Source organism: Rhynchophorus ferrugineus, unplaced genomic scaffold (genome assembly GCF_030347505.1).
Source record: "Rhynchophorus ferrugineus isolate W39M unplaced genomic scaffold, kcgeb_rfMv2 rfM5, whole genome shotgun sequence".
In the NCBI taxonomy this organism is placed as follows: Eukaryota; Metazoa; Arthropoda; class Insecta; order Coleoptera; family Curculionidae; genus Rhynchophorus; species Rhynchophorus ferrugineus.
Genome location: NW_027472584.1, coordinates 21,446,326 through 21,462,708, shown reverse-complemented (window position 1 = coordinate 21,462,708; position 16,383 = coordinate 21,446,326). Strand labels below are relative to the sequence as shown.

At 28.8% G+C, this 16,383-nt stretch overlaps 1 protein-coding gene and 1 pseudogene across 1 annotated transcript in view; one reads left to right on the top strand and one right to left on the bottom strand.

The window, feature by feature from the left end:
* LOC143197508 (putative receptor-type tyrosine-protein phosphatase mosPTP-1) overlaps positions 1-16,383 on the bottom strand; it is a 277,664-nt gene that overhangs the window by 43,101 nt on the left and 218,180 nt on the right. The window lies entirely within an intron of this gene.
* On the top strand, positions 16,283-16,383 carry LOC143197828 (uncharacterized; annotated as a pseudogene).

The following is a 16,383-nucleotide window of genomic DNA, read 5'->3' as shown; positions in this document are numbered from 1 at the left end:
CAACCATATGGATGGCATATTGATGGTACAGATTGAAGAGTTAGAAAAAAGGATGTGAATTGAAGCAGTAGAACTACATGTTATTGTTGGATGAACTACATTGCACGAAGAGCTAGCAAATCATTACATTATCAATTTTTAGTCATTCTTAATGTTTTAACGTTTAAAAAATATTGGTCCTACAAGACGTGCTACAGGTTCACAAATATTCATAAAAGAATGATTCGAGCTCGTTGTTTTCGAATTACTTCAATCCGTTGGAGCCTTATTTATTCTTTTTCGTAATGTCTTAGATTTTACAAAAATCACTTATATTTCCAGAATAGATTTAAAAAAAGTAACACAGCGTTTTAGCATATATTAACACTATAAGAATAAAATTACGGAAAAGATAAACTTTAAATTCGAAGTATTATAGTCATAGTAGACTGTATACGAGGGTCACTATTTATATTTCGCGAATTGGCAAGTTTGACATTTTTGACGATAGACGTACTCAGAATATTTTGTCGCACGGACGCTATTTGTTTATTTTATATTTAATTGAAAGTTTCGTCTCGACAAAAAATGGAACTGAATCGTGAACGTTTTCGTGCAGTGATTTTTTTATGATTTTCGACGTGGATTATCACAACAAGAGTGCATCAATCAACTTAATTTGACTTTTGGCGATGAAGCTCCATCAAAAAGCACCATGTATCGCTGGTTTAGTGAATTCAATCGTGGTCGTAGTTCGCTGTCCGACGAGATTCGTGAACGTCGTCCAAAATCGGCTGTTGTGCCAGAAAACATCGATGCTGTGTGCGAAATGATTAAGCAAGATCATCATGTAACCTATTTTCAGATTCAGGCATCCCTAGGCATAAGTTCTACTAGCATCTATGCGATTTTACATGAACACTTAGCTGTGCGAAAGTTAGGTTCGCGTTGGATCCCACAGAATTTGAAAATCGCTCAAAAAAAGGCTCGTGTCGATTGGTACAAAGAAATGCTTAAGAAATTCAATCTCGGTGCTTCGAAAGACGTTTATAAAATCGTGAGAGGTGAGAAAACTGACGAATCACGGATATATTCGTATGAATCCGAAAGTAAGCAGCAGTCGACTGTATGGGTCTTTCAAGATGAACCAAATCCAACAAAAGTTGTTTGCGCAAGAAGCACTTCAAAGAAAATTGTAGCCTGTTTCTTCGGGAAAACTGATCATATTGCAACAGTGCCTCTAGAGGATCGTAGAACAGTAAATTCTGATTGCTACACAACCATTTGTTTGCCAGAAGTCTTCGGTGAAATAAGGAAAACAAGCAAGAGACGCCGGATTGTTCTGCATCATGACAATGTACAGCCCTGATTTGGCACCAATGACTTCTCTTTGTTCCCATCCGTGAAGAACAAACTGCGTGGTCAACGATTTTCATCGCCCGAAGAAACTATTGAAGCGTTCAAAAATCATGTTTTGAAGATATCTCATTCGGAATAGAATAAAAGCTTGGAAAATTGGTTTAAGCGTATGCAAAAGTGTATCGATCATCGTGGCTAGTACCTTGAGAAACAATAAAAATATATTCGCAGCTTAAATATTTGTTTTTTTTCCTATTCCCGAAATATAAATAGTGACCCTCGTATAAGTAGTCGTGATAACTCTTTTTGTTGAAAATAAGCGATAATTTATTCAAGGCCTCAATATATTTTTATAAAAATACCTGAAAAATATTAAAAACAGTCATGACATATTTTTCATCAAACTTTCATAAATCAAACGTGTTCCCCATCACATTTTATGATAAATGATCTTTCTATCTTCAGTTTGATAGTATGGTATTAAGTTTTAATAGATTATCCATTATAAGTTCGGGATAAAATATTAATTATCTTTTAATTATTTTAACAGCATTGTTAACGGCAAATTCGCCACGATCTTTCGAGTGAAAACGACTATTGTTAATGTTTAATAGATTTTTTCTGTCGCATTTGTAATTAAAATTGTCAAAAAGCACCCTAGTTTTACGTAAGTACGTATTTAAACAGGTGGATAATAGATAAAATAATTATTTTTAAGGAAAACAATGACTCCTTCCGGGCGCAGCTTGAGGCTTCCGACTCATTTCGAAGGAATTAACTCTTGAATTGTTTTAAAAGATTATTTGTATTTAACTCCGGAATATTTAAAAACAAATTAATTGTATTCTCGTGGTATTTCTCCTGCTTTTAAAATGAATTGATGTTAAATAAATAAAAAGGCTTGGTTAGATTTATTCGGCTTTTTGGTTGTATAAAAATACGAAATAATAAAGGTATTTTTACACAATAATAACAATTGTTTTTGTTATATCCTTGGATACATTCGATTATTTTAATTCTCCAGTTTAATTTATAAAAGTTTGGTCCACTTCTTGATACAAGAGTCACAAATTCGAATCCTCTAAGCAACCGAAAGATGACAAAAAGTTTTTATAAAATCATGGAAAATATATTGATTAATATATATCTAATTTCGAAATTTTTCTCAATAAAAGCTTGTTTAAAGCGAAACATTTATTAGAATACAAGCAATAACCTAATATTTATGTAAACTAAATTTTAATATAAAATACGAATATGGTATGATTCATATTATAATATTTATAAAAAATATGCTAAAGTAGGAAGGAAGAGTTGTGTACTCCAATTTTGCCACTCATATTCAGCCAGAAACGTATTTTTAATACAATTTTTGAACGTTATTCGCGTAATAATATATAGAGTTGCTAATATTAATATTTTTGATCTAGTATGTATGAAAATACATAATATATTAAACTTAAAATTATATAATAATTCTATTCAGTACAAAGTAATTTCCAGTACCTTGTCGTTGAACTAAATTAATATACGTCTAATTATATTAAACATACTTGCCATTCTAAGATTTATTTTACATATCAGCTGGATCGATGTCACTCATTAGATAGAAGTTACATGTTAAAGCCGTGGCGTATACTTACGTTGATCTTACATCAAAGGCGATGCAGCTGCTCATTAAAAACCGGATATTACAGATACTAACCGAGATATAATTTACATCAAATTCTACAGTAATACTAATTTGGTTTAAAAAAGAAATTTACTGTACATCCAATTAAATGTTAAATATATCTTTAGGATTTAAATGTTTAAATATTAGTAAGATGATTTTATTGTCTATAGCCTCTTATTTTTATATCTCCTAATTTTTTACATTCTTGATGACAGTGATAGTGAAGATATATTTCCTCACAAACACAAAAAGAGAATCATATAACTACAAATTATGTTCACAATACCACAGAAAGAAAAAAATCGGTGCTAACAACATTTGTATTAAATTTTTTAATTTATTTTAGCAGATGCAATTAGGGATTCTAAAAATATCTATACTTAAATGTTTTTTAAATGTATACGAGCTGACAGAACCTGTTTAATTTAAACCTTAACGTTTTAATTAAATTTTAAAATAAAAACCTAAATATTTACTAAAAAACAAACGGCAAGACGATCTCTTAAATCCACCGAATAACGTACAAAATAATTATTTTTAGTAAAAACAATGATGGTCGGAAACTACATTCCGGACTTGTTTAAAATAAAATGTTTCGGGATCGTTAAAACGAGTGTTCGGACAAATATATTTTCCGAAGTAATTCTCTTAAAATATATGCAAAAATGGAGAAACGCGTCACAGTTTACATTTCATTTTTATATGAAACATTATAGTAATAACTTGAGACGGTTGGAGTTGAAATGTCATAACAGGATATAAAATATGTAAGTACCATTAGAAATAGAGCGTGTCATAATAAAAAATTAGAAAAGCGAAACGAAATTTGATTTATTTTGCATATTGTAATGGAGAAACTTGATATCTAGTTTAAGATGAAAGTGACAAATTTAGTGTCATATCTGTATATATTTAAGGGGTTTCAGTTGTTTTTATAATAATACTTTACTTGTAATAACAAATAAATAAAACATATACTTGTAATTAACGGATTGGAGAAAAACTAATTCCATTCATCAAACTAATTCATTAATTCGTATAAGTTCGAAACCAATCAATGACATATGTACGATTTTCTGGTAACACCATAATTTCATCGTTGTAGAGTTTCTGAGATTTATGGGGGGAAAAATGAAACATTTACAAGACTCTTTTGAATCTATCTATGACTGAGAGATTTTTGCAGAGTTCAGAAGAAATGGTGGCCAGACGGAACAAGGTCTGGTGGTAGTTCCCTAGTCGATCTATCCCATTTTTAATCGAGTCTGTAAATATGTAAGTGGTCGAATGTTTTCATGATGTAAGAAAATGCCTTTCCTTTGAAATGAAAAAATATTAGGCCTACAAATTAATATTAAAGGATTTAATATAGTTTATGTTACTATGTATTAAATCGCATTGGGTTTATTTATATACTTCATATTGAAGCCTCACTGAGTATGTGAACAAAAATTTACGATTTTATTTCAATTTGCACGCTCTGACAAGTGAGTACAACATGTGAGTAATGGTTTCGACGTTTTAAAAGTGGTGATTCTGACATCGAAGTCAAAGAGCATTCTGAGCATTCTAGACAGCCAAAAAGTCGAATATTTGAGGGCATTAGTTGATCATGATCCATGTAAAACTCAAGAAGAATATACAGAAGTGTTGGAAGTAGCACAAGAAACTATTTTCAATCGCTTAAAGAACATGAGAATGATTCAAAAGCTTGGATATTTTGGCCAGTATGTGTTGAAGCCGAGACTCATTGAACGACGTTTGGCCATGTGTAAAATGCTGCCCGAACGGCAAAATCATTTGCATTAGAATAATCCAAAGCCAACAAAATCATGGAAACTACTTGGTCACTCATCAACACCAACGACAATGGCGTATATACGTGGCTTCAAGCTAATGCCCTGTATGTGGTATACTATGAGCTACTAAAACCCAGTGAAATAATCAATAGGGATCGCTATCGACTACAATTGATGCGTTTGAGCCGATCACTGTGTGAAAAACGTCAGGTATACGAGCAAAGATAAAACGATATTATTCTTCAGTATGACAACACTCGACCACACCTAGCAAAACTGGTGAAAACATACTTGAAAACATAGGCCATAGTAGTGACCATCGATGGATAATACTTCGAATAATTGTACGAATGTATTATATCGGTTTTCACAATAAAGCTTCAAATTAAAAAATAAACCCTTTAAAACTAATTTATAGGCCTAATCATTTCTGGTATCTCCATTTTAAATGAGCAATAGATTTGGATGAAAAAATGTTTATGGCCGGCTACTTTTCAAGCGCTCTACATTATAGCTTAATTGAATAAGGACTACTAGAAATATGAGCTTTAAAGTACTCGAAATTAGTTTTCCTTTCCCTTATTATTTAAATCATTGCTCTATTTCAGAAAATATAATTTCTGACTCTTCATGATAAATATTTTGTTTATAGTTGTTACTGTAACTGTCGATATATTGGTAAACCAACAGATGAGCCACACTATATAAAAGGTGTAAATATAGAGAGAACTAAATACTTTTTTTTCTAAATACATATTGAGTACGATGTAGATTTACATGAAGTGTCCTCAATTCCAAAAATTGGTTTACGGATAGTGTTCTATTTAGTCTTTTGCTTGAAAATTGCAAAATATAGATAACAGGGTGATCGGTGGGAATTCACAATTCTGATTCCATTTAAAACGCATAAGATAAGAGCCATTTTTAATTGGATATCTGGCCCAATGTATGTTAGCCATATGAGATAATTTAAATTGGAATTTCAAAAAAAAATGATAGGTGATTATTACCCACAGTTTCATCATAGTCGTTGTTTATATCTGGTTAATGAACAATATCTGTGTTTTACTATCCGAATAAGATATATAATCGGGGATTAATTTAATGAATAATGTGGTAGTGAAGTAAAAAGGAACTGCTATATAAATTCGTCTGGTATAAGCTGAAACGCGACAAAAAGAATGTTATAAGAAATATCATTTTGTATTCATTTCACGAAAACTTTTTAATATTTTAGAAGTTCAGATTTGTGCCGACTTTTATCTCTCTGTCTTTCATCATGTTTTATGACTTGCGTGTAAATAGATTAATAAGCTAAAATGAAAAATATCACCGTAGTAGCTAAAAGAAAATGGCAAAGGATCCAGTGTCTTTGAGCCATATTTGATATGAAGGAAAGCAGTTCGTTATCTTAATGTCTTTTAATCTTATGTCAGTGTGTGATATCTTTCCCGACAACTAATATTTTGAATCAAATATTATATATTATACTTCATTCATGTATATGAATCATGGTTTGAATCTGGTAGAAATATCTTCTGTTATTGATGATAAAATGTGCTTTTTTGTCATGACAATATGATTTTTTACTTCCAGCTGATTTTCAAAAAATATTCTAGATTATTTTTAGATTGAAAACTCACTTGCTATTATAATATTTATTTTATACATCAGTTGAATTGATGTTATTCATTAAAGACAAGTTATATATTAAAGTTACATGAAAAATTAATTTTTACATAAAAAACATTACTGCTAATTTTTAGACGACTCTAACTCTAACTGCTAATGCTAGAACGTGTTCACTAAACTTATATAAACTAAAAAGTAATACTTGAGGGCATAGACAGGTGTTGTAAATCTTACAGAATGAATTCAGAGCCCTAGTATAAAGTAATAGGTCATGTGTTGTGGAGATAGAGATGGAACGTTTCTAATGAGCAAATTAAGTAAATTTGACAGGTTAAAATAAGGTGGTAGAAAATTAAAGTGTAATAAAAGTGAGTTTAAAATGTCGGTAGTTGTCCCTTAACCTCGCACAATGGCACTTGTGGCAATAGGCCACATTAAGTATCCTGTGCTGGCCGAAGTTCATCAGTGACGCGGGACCTCTTTAATGGCACCCCAGCTAACGTCGAAACATTGTAATTATAAAGGGCGATACAACTGCCATTTATTGGGGATGTTCGCTCCAACTTTGAAGAAGCTAATTTTCTCCATCACGCTGTCTCTTTTTGTCTTGTTCCGCCCTTATTTTTGCTAAAGCTGAAGAGATTTCGTCGAATATAATGAAAACTAGGTTAATTTTAAAGTCTCTTTGGTTTTCTTAGATTCTGCCAGCCTTTGTTCCAGAAGTTTATTTATTGACTTTATTCCTGGTTACTACTAGGGTATTAGGAGATGTAAAACTCATTAATAATACTGTTCTTATAACTTAATTTGCTTCCCTGCAAAAACCTCGAATGATTCTTGTTTCTTTATGCAAAATAAAGCAGCTCTTTGATATGGTTCTCCCTCTTTCTCCTTTCAAACCTCGCAACGCTTTAGATAGTCGAGTTTTACTTTTGATATAATACTTACTATTTTTACTGTTTACATCTCCATGCTATCCCACTAGTTCATTAATTAAATTTTAATTATTAGTTCGTAGAAAGCTTAATAATTAACCGTGTATCATGAAGTAACAAATTATGTAAAATTCCGTTTGGACGTGCTAATAATTAATCTACTGTTGAGGTGTTTACGATTTTTAATTACAGCTCTTTATATTAATACTAAACGTGCAATTTTCCTATAAAATTGAATGAAGTATTTTTATAAATACTTCGGTAACAACTTTTTGCGGGTGCTTTAGAAATATCCGCTTTTTATTAGAAATATGTAGTATGCAGAATAACGCTCTGCTTTTATGAATATATTTAATGTTTTCGATGTTATTTTAGTCAGAGGTCCGTACATTTTAGTAGGATCAGGTCAAACGGGCAATGAGCTAAAACATATATTGAACTTGATGAACTGCACTTATTAACCATCGTTACATTCATTTGAACAACTTATGAAAATTTAATAATTATTAAATTTGTAAAAAAACCCATGTATGTTAAACATACTTTGATGAATAAAAACCAATTACTCAACATAATTTTTTATATGAAACAGGCAACGAAAAATTATTAATTCTGAAATAAAACAATTATGTGTATATGTCCAAATTTGCTAGAATAGTAAATTAACCTAATATGAACAAATATTAAGACCCTTTTGCCAATTGTACAAACAATGCAATATAACATTGACTAAAATATATTATTAAATTTCAATTTACTCATGCCTCTATTGCGATTTCCGTTCTAAATAAAATATTAAAGTAAAAATTACAGATGTTTCCTCTAAGTAATTTATATCTTGATTTCCTATTACGTATAGAATCGATATAGTACAAGGAAAAATAAATGCTGCAGGAAAGTAGCCGGGTTATATTTTCTCTCGAAATAAGTTAATTTAAGTTCCCCGACATGTAAAGCTGCCGATATTATTATTAAATTGGCGGTACATTTTGTCTTATCTACTTCTCCTAAAGCAATTTCACACTCAGAAAGTTATTTAATTAGTCACGTACAATTTGGCATTAGATGACGATCATTGTTAGTATGGCCGGGATGGAATGTTTAACAAGAACAAATTTAACTGCTGCAGATAGGATTTAAGTCAAATTTAATGGAAGACGTGGTTAAAGCAGTGAATTGTCACAAAAACTATTAAACTTAACAGTCGATACAACATTCGAATCCTTTTCTACATATTCGTTTTAAAACCGGGATTTAGGCTTTAATTTTATCGATAGGTCCAAAATGTAGATTACTTCTATTCTAGCACTTTGGAGCATTAATTACTTACTACAAAATTCAACTTTATCGTCAAGAGGGAATAGGGAACTTCTGTACTTGTAGGACTTGATAGGATTTCGAGTGTTCCTTTCATCAAAATCTTACTCATAACATGTTTACTAATCGGCAGTTTAATTGATTCCCTTTAACATTACTAGATTTGTGAATTAGTTTTGAGGGTGATATACATTTTTTGATTAACGATTTATTATTAAAAAAATCAAACGACAAAATTAATACCTAAAATGTTTAAAACTTCTAAAAACTTTAAATATTTAATTATAAAATATACGTAGGCAAAATTGCGAGTTAGTTAAATAGATATACCATTACAAATAAATACATCAATTGTTAAATGAATAATGTTTAATTAATACTAGATGACTTGAACATAACAGATGAAAGAGAATATTGTTATAAAACGTATGGATTTTTGAATGGTTTAGTACATAGAGGGGATTTAGTTTATTTTAATCATAGAACTAGTAGTATTACTGGCATTTAAAATGGAAACAATACTATTATTAGTAAATTTACCGCGAATGTATGTAATTGATTTTGCTTTCAGGCCATTTCAATATGCAATCATGCAAAAATACTTTTGGATTTCACGTTGAAAACATGAAAGCATCTATACATCTACCACAAATCGTAAACCATTTTCATTATTCCGCCGTAATAATCAAAGTAAAATATCTAATAGTGGAATTGTTTAAAATATATATAAAAAAGCTATTTGTTTGCTTATAGCCGGTAACTATTCTTTAACGCGTGTTAATTATACTACTAATTTGAAATTTTCTATAGGAATTAGTTTTCCTGACTCTAGAAAATTTCAAAGAAAAAAGGTAAAAACCATTATAAAGTCTAGTCACGTGTAGCCTGCCACCCCTCTATGTATACACCCGGTGTTTCCAAAGTATTCTTAACAATAATTAATTTGAGCAAAATTTCTCGTCTCCAGGCTAGAGAGAAAAAATTACACGTGATTTTAGTTAAAAGGCTGTTTTTTTAACTGCTTCTGGTAATGCGGAATCAAGAAACAAGATTTTTTAAACACAATTTTGTTTTAAATAATTTTAAGCTTTTTATAAATTGTTAAAATACAGAAACTTAATAATGAAATAAAAATAAGTAGGAAATACAAGCGGCTGTGGTTAGAAAGTTGTATTTAATTGTTATTGGTACGACAAAAGTAAGAAATATATATAAATTTGCTTTTATAAATAAATGTCTATCATAAACCAATAAATTATGAATTGAATTATAAAAATCTAGTTTACATGACCACAGAATAAAGGTTAATATTGAAAAGGTTATCACTGTAAATATGCTGTATAAAAGAATTGTTGTTTAGAAAATTAATTATGTTCGTTCGTTTCAATTCACGATTCAATTTGTTTTCAGTATAAAGAAAAGCATGCATGAAATTCCAGGTGAAAGAATATCTGATAAGAGAAAATAATAAAGACAGATTTTTAAAAAACTACTCGTATTTTTGTTTTAAATAATTTTAATAATTTTCAGCTTTTTAGGAACTGTTGTAGTATAAAACTAAAACATAGGGTTATAGCTATAAGCTTATTTTTAATTGTTATTGATATTAAAAAATTAAGAAATAAGTATATATTTGCTTTTATAAATAAATGCCCATCATATATCAGTAAATTATGAAACAATTTATGAAAATTTCATCTATACGACTACAGAATAAAAGTTAGTATTAAAAAAGTTATCACTATTAATATACTGTATAAAAGATTTTCAAATAAAAATTAATTATGTTCGTTTAAAAACGTGAGATTCAAATAATTTCCAGAATAAAGAATAGAATGCATGAAATTCCAGCTGAAAGAATATCTGATAAGAGAAAATAATAAGGATAGGTTTCTAAAAACCTACTCGCATTTTTGTAAAAGCCCTTTTTGTAGACTTTTCATTTCCTCCTCAACTGCAATTTAAAAATAGCCACATACTGAAAGTAAGTAAATTAAATTAAGGAAGATAGCTATCAACTTTTTAAAAGGTTTTTATTATATTTTTTTATCTTCTAACAACTGATATTTCATAAAAATATTATCGTTAAATTACTTCCCTTAGTCGTACTCAAAATTTAATCTTCTTTAAATTCCCTAGCGGATTCTTCCGGAATTATTAGAAAAATATGAGTGACCTTTCATTTCATTCAGTTATTTGAAAAATAAATTTGACATTGGATATATTTTATCGATCAGAGAAAAAATTACCTGTTCTTGTAACAAATTGCACATTACATTTATAATTCACTAAATTAATTAACAAAGCTTTGATTAATTTGATTATAAATATTGCTTGCCTGAAGTAGATTAATTAGTAGAAATGATATAATTATTATTTTATTATATATGCTAGTTATTTTTAATGGGAAATGATCAATGTGTTAAATGGTTTAATTGATATTGAAAGAAGGTGGTCGCTAATAAAGATATCAAATACATGCTAAACTAGTCAAAACACATTTTAGAACTTGATAATCTCAGAGTATAGTTTACGAGAGTCACTTTAGTGTAGTTTTAGACCTGTGTATCCTTTTTTAGTTATTTAGATCGTTATATTAATTATAATATCACTTGAGAAATCGATTTTAGATCCTAGAAACTCAAAAATTAAAGAATATTTAATAAGAAAAAACAACAAGGACAGGATTTTAAAAACCTACTTGTATTTTTGTTTTAAATAATTTTAATAAATTTTCAGCTGTTAAAATTTTGAATAACGAATAATTTTAAAAGCAATGAAGATGTCATTTTAAATAGAATCAAAAGACATTTGAAAAGATGAAGGAAATACATGCAGTGGTAGTTATAAATTTCTTTATAATTATTACTGGTAGTGGAAAATTAAGAAATACGGATATATTTGCTTTTATAAATAATGTCTATAATAAACCAATAAATTATGAATCGATTTTGAAAATTTAATTTACCCCATACAGAAAAAAAATAATATTGAAAAAGTTATTATTATACATATTGTACTGTATAAAATATTTGCTGATTAGAAAATTAATTATGTTCATTCACTTCAATTTGCGATTCAAGTTGCTTCGAGTATAAAGAAAAGAATGCATGAAATTGCAACTGAAAGAATATCTGATAAGAGAAAATAACAAGGATAGGTTTTTAAAAATCCACCCGTGTATTTTTTTTTGTATAATTTTAATAATTTTCAACTCTTTATGAACTGTTGAAAAAAAATTAATTAATAAAATAATTAATAATGAATAACACTAATGACAATTATTATATGATTTTAAATAGAATTAAAAGAAAATTGAAAAGAAGAAGGAAATACAATAATTGTAGTTAGAAAGTTGATCTTAATTGCGCATTGTTCTTTAGTTATTCAGATTGTAATATTAATCATAACACCACTTCAAAAATATATTACATTAGATTCTGAAAATTCTGATAATGAAGATTTACTATACATTCTAGAACAAAACTACATAAAGCTTACAGATATTGGCGTAAAACGTATAGAATTTTATAAGAACAACCTGAACTCGATTAAAAAGTTGGAGTTTCTATGAAAACATTTTTAAAACCTTTTGCAACCAACCAAACAAAATCACTTATCCTCAGAAAGCCCGAGAAAACTACTGAGTCAGATTTTTAGGATTATTTAAAATATTTTACATTGCTTTAACATGACACGTATAAAGTAAATTAGTAGGTATTTTCGATGTGGCAACAATGAATATATGCATTAGGCATTTTATGACATTGCTGCCATAAATATATGATTTAGAGATCAAATCATTGATCGTAAAAATTTATTAGTAATAAAATATTTAATGCTACTAAATGTTATTGTCTACTAACTGTTATTATAGATATTATTGAAATATTCGTTCAACTAAGCTTAAACTTAAAAAGGATAAATTACTTACTTTGGTTAAGTAAAACAATGGAGCAAAAATCAAACTATTATTTCGACAAAAAATTTACTTACCGACACTATATAAGTAACAAGTTTCTCCGATGACTTGCGAATTTAATCATGCAGGCATATTTTGCCAGGCACAGTCTTACGGTATAAATTAATAATCTCAAAGCACCTCCGCACATTCTAGAAGTTGTTAAGAGCAGCCTTAGGCTAGACAATTTGCGGATATAAATTTACGCCTTTTTGCTTCACGAATTTGGGAGGCAAACTCGAACTTTTCGCAAGGCAAAAAATTGCTGCGTACCAAAGAAATCGAGAGGAAAAAATTACCATTACCATTATTTTAATATAAATAATTTTAGACATATTCAAAAAAATAAATTATTAGATATGTATTATCTTTTATGCGATTCTCTATTTATCAATCGGTTTAACGAAAATTTTGCCTCCCTTTTTGAGGAAAACGGTGACACTTAGAGGCGTGAAACTTGGCACGGTTACAGCTTAAATTGATGAATGATACTTAGGACAAAATTTTGTGTAATATGTACAAATAAATAAATTCTAATAAAACGAAATACGGCCAAATCAGGCAACTAGGAATAGCCGTCACATCGGCGACACAAAATTTATAAACAAACATTATAGGCAAAACCAAAACCAAATCTGGCAACGTTGTACGAATGTGAATATTATTTAATGAAATTAGTCAGTAGCAAAATTTAGTTCTTTAATTTTGAGCAGTGTTATTTAAGATTTTGTGTTAATTTCGGTTATTCCGGTATTGTTGGAACTATTAAAGAGTTATGGTAAGTTTGAATAAAAAATGACTAAGAATAGTATGCTCATGTAAAATTTTATTTTACATTTTTTATAGACAGAATAAATTAAGTCCGCTTTACCGGAAGATTTGAAAGAAAAACCCGACATACGCGAAAATTTCCTCCTAATAGACTAACAAAACTCGAGAATAACAACAATAAGCTATCCTCCATGTTTACAGGATACTTAGAATTTCTAAATCAGATCTTGATTTAATTTGATGTGTGGTAAACAGAGAACAGCTAAGACAAACCGTTCTTGTTTAAGGACTGATAGTAATTGATATGGTTCTGGAGACTCGGAAGGATCATTTTACTAGAGGTAGTTCTTAATATAATTAAGCTTTTTCTACAAATTTGAGTACTATCAACTTTTGAATCACTTTCGGGCTTCTTTACTAAATGTATCAAAGAATATTAATAATCATAAAATAGCTTCATCGAATTTTAACTGCTCATTTATTAGTGAAAACCATAGAAGGCAAATTAAAAATTAGCTTCCTGCAAGGGTGAGATAGAAGAGTGTAATAAATAAGCAAAGAATTCTGCAATTTTATTTAAAAATTTAGGTAAAGAAGTTATTTTTAAAATCAGAATATGAAATTAATCAGCTTGGTGAATTTATTGTTTTTGAAATATATATTTTAGTGTAGAAATATACATAAAATATAAAGACTATATGAATATATATATATGAAGTAATGAAAGTATGCAGGAGTTAAATTGAAACACACTGAAGAATGTGTATAGATGGAACATAATATTAACAGTAAATTTGTAAATATTTTAAAGCACCGATAAATATTAAGGTGTTTAAAGATTAATGTTTTTACTTTTAAGATATGTAATAATATGACTTTTTATTGTGTGAACTATATATCAATTATTTTTATTATTTACTTTATAGTACGTAGGCTCAAACGAAAACTACCATATTAACTCATTAATAGACACATAGAATGAGATTTAATAATCTCTAGAATAAGATTTAGATTATAAGTTGTAAAGCAAATCACTTACTGAAGTGAGTAATACTTATTGCCTACGGGCAGATTGTTGACGTTCTAAGAGATTAATAAAAAATACTTTATAGACCTTAAGTTTTGAAATATCAATAGTTAATATAATGATTGCAAATTTATTGTTTTAATGTGAATGCAGTCAGCAATTCACTATTTTCATATACAAACATATATTACTTCATTTATTATTTCATATTTATAATTATAACATAAAAGTAAAGAAAAGCTCTTTGAAGTTGTTACAGTTCTTTACTATAATACTTTATTATAATGTGCAGAGGTGTAGTAATTTAAAGTTATCAACACTTTGTTTATTATTGAAATATAATGGAAATTAGATTTAATGAAATGCCAATTAAAAAAAGGTTAGTGAGTGTTAGTTCTTCACATAGTTATTTTAATATAAAGGCATATATTATTTTTATTAATATTATAGACCGAATACATCTCTGATCTGATTGAAAATACTGTGAAAACAAGCTTTAGTAAATGATTAACTTATTAAATATTCCCTTTAACGTTGATTAATATCAACAATGTAATCAAGATATTTCACGTGGTAGAGTTCCACAGGTTTTCAACTGTCAGCGGTCACATTTTTTTGCCTAAATATAACTTTTAGAATAACCTTCATTAAGTTTAATAATGCAATTACGAACTATTTCATAAATAATTTATAAGCACACTTCAATTTAAAAGGAAGAAAAGGAAGAAAAAAAAAGGAGACGAAGTTACAAGTTTCTAGGGTTATTTTCTTTAATTGTATGAAAGGCAAATCCATTCCAAACTCCCCTAATTGGTAAATAACCCACAAATAATGGTGAATTCATAATGGTTTACTCCAAAGGTGCTAAATTTCAACGAATGATTGTACGTGAGGAAGTTTTAAAACTGTTTTTGAACTTTAAAAGATTAAAACTTTTGTTCGTGGATGTATACAAATTGGTTGTGATAAAAGTTTCGTTCGTTCTTGTCGTATAGTTTTATTTCATTTTATATTTTCGAAAGAATAAATTAAATATCGCTACGACGCTCCAACTATAAAAATAATATTTGTTATAAAACAATTTCCTTTGTTCTAAAAAATCAATTTATTTATATCTCTTACGTGTTTTCTAGCGTTGCCATAATAAATCTAATGTTTTCATAATAGGCGAATTCCACGGAGTCACATAAAACTTCTCTATACTTTAAATTGACAATTTATCAAACTATTCACGCCATTATATTTTCGAAGTCCTCTAGGGCCAACTTTATTACATACTCTAACTTCGATTTAACGTAACTCTTTTTTGATAAAAAAATATATATAACGGGAAATACGGTTATCTGAAAATTGTTCAGAAAAATCATAAACGAAAATACTTAAAGTTTCATGCTGGTGAGACAGATTGCTGGAAACTTTTCAGAAATTGAACATCTTTGGTCCCGCGAGTAACTCGAATCATAAAAGACATTTGGTGCTTGTCTTACTTTCATCTTGAAATCTATTGTGTTTCTTGGTGTTTTGTAAGACATGCACATCATTTTTCTCTTTGTAGTGATAAATAATATTTTCATACTAAAACTATCTTTAGTTTCTATTTCTCTACAGGAAATATTTCGATTTACTAAGAATGGAATTTAATTTTGAAGTTTTATTAATTAATAATTATTCATTATAATCAAACCAAATTTTATGAGAGTCAGAATGTTCTTTATTACAGTTTATATCTTTCATGCAACTTTTTGACAAATTTCAAGACATTTTTCAGTATAAAATTCCAATATTCAAAACCAGTGATCCAAGAAAGAAGGCAAATATACTGGCAAATACTGATGGCTGAATTGTGATCTCTTGGCACAATACAGAGAAGATTAGCATGGCCCCTGCACAAAGATGACATGCAAAATCGTGAAGAGCTCTATAATTTC